Source organism: Dama dama, chromosome 3, assembly GCF_033118175.1.
Source record: "Dama dama isolate Ldn47 chromosome 3, ASM3311817v1, whole genome shotgun sequence".
Taxonomy (NCBI): Eukaryota; Metazoa; Chordata; class Mammalia; order Artiodactyla; family Cervidae; genus Dama; species Dama dama.
In genome coordinates, this window is record NC_083683.1 from 43,053,058 (window position 1) to 43,060,639 (window position 7,582).

A 7,582-nucleotide genomic window follows, 5' to 3' on the forward strand; every position below is an offset into this window, starting at 1 on the left:
GTACTCTTGCCTGGAAAATCCCATGGATGGAGGAGCCTGGTAGGCTGCAGTCCATGGGGTCTCGAAGAGTCTGACACGACTGAGCGACTTCACTTTCACTTTTCACTTTCATGCATTGGAGAAGAAAATGGCAACCCACTCCAGTGTTCTTGCCTGGAGAATCCCAGGGACGTGGGAGCCTAGTGGGCTGCCGTCTGTGGGGACGCACAGAGTCAGACACGACTGAAGCGACTTAGCAGCAGCAGCAGCATGTATGGATGTGAGAGTTGGACCATAAAGAAGGCTGAAGAATTGATGTTTTCCAATTGTGGTCCTAGAGAAGACTCTTGAGAGTCCCTTGGACTGCAAAGAGATCAAACCAGTCAATCCTAAAGGAAATCAACCTTGAATATTCATTGAAAGGACTGATGCTGAAGCTGAAATACTGTGGCCACCTGATGCAAAGAGCCGACTCATTGGAAGACACCCTGATGCTGGGAAAGATTGACGGCAGGAGAAGAGGGCGAGATGTTGGATGGCATCACCGACTCAATGGACATGAGTTTGAGCAAACTCCGGGAGATAGTGAAGAACAGGGAAGCCTGGTGTGCTGCAGTCTATGGGGTCACAAAGAGTGGAATGTGACTTAGCAACCGAAGAACAAATATATAGCCTATTGTGTTAGCCTATATAGCCAAAGGTAGTTAGGTAACCAGGCTAACTTTGTTGAACTTACAAACAAATTGGACTTATGAAGACACTCTTGGAATGGAACTCATTCTTACCTAGGGGACTTACTGTACTGTGATGTGTTGTACAGATAAACATGCATACGCAGAGGGCTTAAGGAATGGCAGGAGCTGCTCTCACCCACAGCCTCAATATTCACCACTGCCCTCTTGGCCCCCATAGAAAGCAAAGAAACATTCTTGGGGGAAATATAGATGTCTAATCTCTCCTAGAATTCCCTATCTCAATTTCATATATCTTGGCAACCCACTCCAGTATTCTTGCCTGGAAAAGTCCATGAACAGAGGAGCCTGGCGACTACAGTCCATGGAGTTACATGACTGAGCATGCATGCATGAGGGTGGAGGGAGATGGGTTAGCAATAAACTGGTAGAACTTTAAATAAAAAAAAAATTTTTTTAATTTCATGAATCTGCCATCTGGCAAATTGCATAAACAAGAAACCAAGAAAGTCATCCTTAATGGCTCTCTCCACATTCCTCCCATTCTCCTCCAACATCAGGACGGGTCTGTTTTGTTTCCCAAATAAACCTGGAATCCCTACACTTCTCTCCATCTTCTCTGTTCCTAGCCTACCATCATCTCTTAACTGGACTGCTGCAATGGCCTCAATTTTTTTTTTAGTAACCCACTTAACAAGCTTGATTTAATAAACATATGTAGAACCATTCATCCAAAGTAAAAACTACTTATCCCTCTTAAGCATATGTAAAACATTTATAAAAATCAGTCTCAACGAATGTAATTCAAACTTCAGAGAGTTGTGTAATACATACTGTATTCTTTGACCACAGTGTAAAATATAAATACAAATGAAACTGAGCGGGCCCTGTGGGGCTTTCACGTGTACCTGTGAAGGCCCCGCAAGCCTTTTCCTCGTCCCCTTTTCTTGTTTGTAGGAAACCGGATTCAACTTCCTAGCATATGTGTTAAATCACTTCTGTCATGTCCCACTCTCTGCGACCCTATGGACTGTAGCTCTTCAGGCTCCTCTGTCCATGGGATTCTCCAGGCAAGAATACTGGAGTGGGTTGTTGTGCCCTCCTCCAGGGAATCTTCCCAACCCAGGGATCAAACCTGCATCTCTTATGCCTCCTGCACTGGCAGGCAGGTTCTTTACCACTCGTGCCACCTGGGAAGCCCTCAGCTTCCTAGACCGTCCCTGAATTCCAAGGGCTTCCTGGTGGCTCAGATGGAAAAGCGTCTGTCTGCAATGCTGGAGACCCAGGTTCGATCCCTGGGTCGGGAAGATCCCCTGGAGAAGGAAATGGCAACCCACTCCAGTACTCTTGCCTGGAAAATCCCATGGATAGAGGAGCCTGGTAGGCTACAGTCCACAAAGGGCAGATTCAAATAGTTAATAATCAGGGAAGAGAGAGAATGCAGAAACAAAGGAGGAACTGTCAAAAAACAATAGTGCAGTCATAAAGCAGAGCCCTGGTTTCTCCTCAAGGGAAATACATAGCAATTTATTTTTAGTTTTTCTGTGGGAAATAAGCCCCCCAACCAGGTAAAGAATGGTAACTTCTGAGCACAACATTCCTGCAATACCATCCTGTTACCTCACCACCAACCAATCAGAAGAAAGTCACGTGCCCTGCAGGCCTAGCCCCCAATTTTGCTTGTAAAAACTCCTGTCCAAAAACTATCACAAAAGTTTGGGTTTTTTGAACACTAACCACCAATTCTCCTTGCTCAGTTCAGCAACATACCTTTCTCTGTTCCAAACTCCAATGTTCTGGTTTGTTTGGCCTTCACTGTGTGTTGGACACATGAGCTTGTGTGCATTCAACAAAACAAACATATATGTGGAAGTTAAAAAAGCAAGTCTTCCAAATAAATCTGAGTCAAAGAATAAAACAGTATGGAAATGAAATACTTTAAACCAAACGATAATGAAAATATTACATCCTCAATTTGTGAGGTACTAAAATATGAAGATAGATCTTATGCTGAGTTTGTCATCTTGAACTAAAATTGATAGATTTTTAATTTTTTAATTAAAAGTTTTTGCTATATATTTTATTGAAATACACTTGACATACAATACTATGCTTTGCATAATCATAGTACATTTTGATATATTTTTATATCAGGCTTGTACTAAGTATTTAAGATGAATTGGAACTTTTTTTAAAGGCAATTTATATCTGATTTTTTTCTTTCTTGAAAGATCATTGAGTTTGAGAGAAATTATGGATATGTCTCTATGGGCATGATTCCTCTTAGAATTTCTAATTTATTTATTGTATTTTTTTTGGTTGCACTGGGTCTTTGTTGCTGCACATGGGTTTTCTTTAGTTATGGCAAGTGGGGGCTAGTCTTCACTGTGGTGCCCGGGCTTCTCGTTGCAGTGGCTTCTCTTGTTGTGGAGCACAGGCTTTAGACACACAGTCTTCAGTAGTTGCAGCACATGAGCTCAGTAGTTGCGGTATGTGGGCTTAGTCCCCCTGCAACTTGTGGGGTCTTAGTTCACCGACCAGCGATTGAACTTGTTTCCTCTTCATTGCAAGATGGACTCTTAACCACTGGACCACCAGGGAAATTCGAAAACTCTCTCTTATTTAAAGTAGCTTTATTGAAATATAGTTCATATACCATACAATTCACCCATTTAAAGTGTACAGTTCAATAGTTTTTAGCGAATCGTGAGCCATTATCTAATTTTAGAACATTTTTGTCCCCCTTAAAATAATTTATACCCATTAATAGTGAATCCTCATTTGTCTCCTTACCTCTCCCTCATTTTACTCAAGCCCTAAGCAAATACTAATTAATGTTCTGCTATAAATTGTCTTATTCTAAACATATCATACAAATGGAAAATTGTACAATATGTGACCTATTGTGACTGGCTTCTTTCACTTAGCATAATATTTTCAAGGTTCACCCATGATGTAGTATGAATCTTCATTCCTTTTTATGAAGGAAGTACTGACTAGTATGCCACTCCTTGGCTATACCACATTTAGTTATCCATTCATTAGTTGAAGAACGTTTGAATTGTTTTTACATTTTTACCTACTATGTGATTGGTGCTGTGGACATTCATGGACAAATTTGTGTGACCATATGTTTTCTTTTTATTATCAGCATAGAAATTTATTTGAATTCAAGATTATATGGTTATATTTAGAATAATAATTATCTAAAGCATGCATCATTCTTGGCTTTGAAACAGTTCTAAAGGTATACTTTTGAAGTCAAAAATATGTAGTAAGAATGTACAAGGAAGCAAATATATAAAAAACAAGCTTGCTAAGTATTGGGAGTTGTTACAAGAGGGACACACCAAGATAAATGTAACAGAGTCCAAATTATATAACCTACAGCAAGGCATTCTCTTGCTTTATCAACTCCTAGAAAATAAATCAGTAACCTCAGTAATGCATCATCGTTGACTCAATGGATATGAGTTTGAGGAAACTCTGGGAGATAGTGAAGGACAGGGAAGCCCAGCGTGCTGCAGTCCATGGGGTCACAAAGAGTCAGACGCAACTAAGTGACTGAACAACAACAGTAATGCAAGAATACTACAAAAGGGATAAACTTTCTGAGGGACATAGGTAGTAATTCACTATACTTTCCTTTCTTCTAACTCCTTCCCTCACGGCAATTTCTTTTCTTCCCTCTAAAATAGGTTTTATTGTATTGAAAAAAAAAATAGGCTTTATTTGTAAATTGTAGTAATTGAAATATGCAACAATTTACCTAAATATGCTCAGGGATCTTTTATTTTTTTGGTTGTGCTGGGGCTTCGTTCCTGCACTCGGGCTTCCTCTAGCTGTGGTGAGCCGGGGCTACTCTTTGTTGTGGTGCTCGGCCTCTCTTTGTGGTGGCTTCTCTTGTTGTGGAGCACAGGCTCTGGGTGTACCGGCTTCAGCAGTTGCAGCACATAGGCTTGGTAGTTGTGGCACATGGGCTTGGTTGCTCCGCAGCATGTGGAATCTTCCCCGACCAGAGATCAAACCCATGTCCCCTGCATTGGCAGGGGGATCCTTATACTACTAGAGAAGTTCTCAAGTTTTTGAAAAAGCCAATCAGCTAGTTAGCAAGGGATCATTAGAGGCTTACAGGGAAAAAATTTCAGGTATTACATATTTGCTAAATAGATTTTAAAAAGAATAAGCAGCTAAAAATGGGTGAAAAACATCCCAGGGTTTACTGTGACCTAGACAATTGAAAACAGACAGACCTATTTACTTGCAGAGTGAGCAATAAAGAGGTTCCGAGATAGAGTTTGGTTTCCAATAGTGTCCACTGCCAAAGGTGGACAGACTCAGAATGTCTCCTCTTCTCATAGACACTGGAACACGGACAAGCAGCCTTTCTTTGAGCAGCCCTTTACATGCATCATCCACACAGATCTGATGGGCTTGACTGCCCAGAAAGATTGGGGTGTTTGTGCTAACATTAGAGTCGTGTGCTAATCCCAGATCCTTAGCCATGAGTGTTGTTCTGAATGCACCCTGATAGTTATTAGGGAGGGGAACTCCATCAGTCACCCCAGATACGGGATTATAAGCAGCACTTTACCAATGCTGTCCTGAGCTCACATTTAGAATTTTGGCCAATAGTTTTGGGTCAGGTCCTAGCCTGATTCCCAGATTCATAGCATCAGCAGTTCCAATCATACCAATAGCTAACAGTATGTTGTAGCAGATCCTCAGAGCCTGCCCAGGCCCACGGGCTCCACAATACAGCACACTGGAATCCTTGCTCCCCAGCAACTCTTGGGCAGCAGCAAATTTGTCTGTGACTCCTCTGGTGGCACTAGCGATAAGAACCTGTCTACCAACACTGGAGACATAAGAGACACGGAATTGATCCCTGGGTCAGGAAGATTCCCTGGAGTGAGAAATGGCACCCCACTCCAGTATTCTTGCCTGGAGAATCCCCACGGACAGAGGAGTCTGGTGGACTACAGTCCATAGGGTCACAATGAGTAGGACATAACTGAAGCAACTTAGCGCAACACACCTCCCACCATAAACGTGAGGCTCCCAGACTGAGTAGCTTCCACACCATCAGAAACAGGGGCAAGCCTGAAAATTGCTCCCATTTTCTCAACTTCTTTGGCCAAATCTTTCCAAACTATAGGATCAATAGTACTAGAGTACTAGAGTACCTTGCTTCGCTTTTTTTGGAATCCCATTTGCTCCAGAATAAGCTTCTATTGCATTGATACTGGTGAGCAACACTGTAATAATTCCATCCTTGCTGGCTACATCTGCCGGAGAAGACACTCACTTACATCTAGAAATTCTCTGCATGCATCAGGGAACACATCATAAATAACAAGCGGATAGCCATGTCCATGAGATTTTTTTTTTTCTTTTTTTTTTTCTTTTTTGCCATGGGATGCCCCATTTGCCTAGTCCAATGAATCCAGCTGGAGCCATTGATGTAGAACACACCACTGCAAGGCTGGCCCCTGCCAGCGACTCCAGTAGGGAGGCTAGAGGCACTCCACAGAGCTATAAGGAGGCTGCCTTGCTGCCCTAGCTCACCCACTGACTGCAAGGGTGCATGGGGCATGAGCACTGATACATGTTTTCAATTCTATTAGGTTATTTACTTATGAGAGGAATTGTTGGGTCATATGGCAACTCTTTAACATTTTTGAGGAGCTGCCAAATTATTTACCAAAATAGCCACACCATTTTATATCCCCCCCAGCCATGTATAAGGGTTCCAATTTCCCCCCATCTGCGCCAGCACTTGTTACTGTCTGTCTTTATTGGTATAGACATTCTAGTGCGCATATGAAGTGATATCTCATTGACTGTCCTGTCAGCATCCACTCTGACCCTCTTTCAATTCATTCCCCACATTTCAACCTTGGAAATTGTTTTCTAAAGCCAACTCTGACATCACCCTACTGCTTAAAATTCTTTAGCGGCATTGCATTATCCTTTAGACAAAGGTTGAAACTATTTTTACATGAATGTATTCATTTTTGTTGAATAGGTAATATGTTAAAAAACCAAAAAGGACCAAGTGGTATAAAGGGAAGAGTCTCTCTTTCACTCCTGTTCTCCATTTACCCAACCTTCCCAACTCACATAACACACATAACCACATAATTGCTTTCTTGTATACATTTCCACAGTTTCTTCATTAGAATCAAGCAAATGCTGACATAAACTTATATCCCCTCTTTTAAATATACAAACAGCAAACTATGCAGAGTTTAGTTTGCAACTTTTCTCCCCCACTTAATATATCTTGGAGATGTTTCTATATCAGTAGAAAGTGTGTCCTGACTTTTTCACAACTGCATTTTATTCTTTTATATGATGTACCATAATCAGTTTAACCAACCAAGAGAGATTTGTTATTTTCACTCTTCTGCTACTAAAAACAATGCTGAAATAAATAACCCTGATATGTCATTTTACATATTTTGGTTTTTTATAGATATTGATGAATAACCTCCATAGAGGTTAGATTTATTTACTTCTCACCAGGCTTCCCTGGAGGCCCAGATGGTGAAGAATCCTCCTACAATGCAAGAAACCTGGGTTCCAGCCCTAGGTTGGGAAGATCCCCTGGAGAAGGGAATGGCTACTCACTCCAGTATTCTTGCCTGGAGAATTCCATGGAGAGAGGAGCGTGGCAGGCTACAGTCCATGGGGTCACAAAGAGTCGGACATGGCTGAGCAACTAACGCTTTCATTTTTCATTTTTCACTTTCACCTTCTCACCAGCTCTCTTGAGTGTCTGTTTCCTCCAATTTGTCAAACCAAAAAAACTCAACATCTTATTACTGCAATGTCTGCAGTGGTCTGACCCTACTGCCTCTCTGCTCTCCTCTCATGCTGCTTACCCCTTACTCTGTGCTCTTCAGCCC

The 7,582-nt window shown here is 41.7% G+C and overlaps 1 pseudogene; it reads right to left on the bottom strand.

The window, feature by feature from the left end:
• Nucleotides 1-5,008: 5,008 nt before the first annotated feature.
• LOC133042814 (3-hydroxyisobutyrate dehydrogenase, mitochondrial-like) lies at nt 5,009-6,267 on the bottom strand (annotated as a pseudogene).
• Between the last annotated feature and the right edge of the window lie 1,315 nt (nt 6,268-7,582).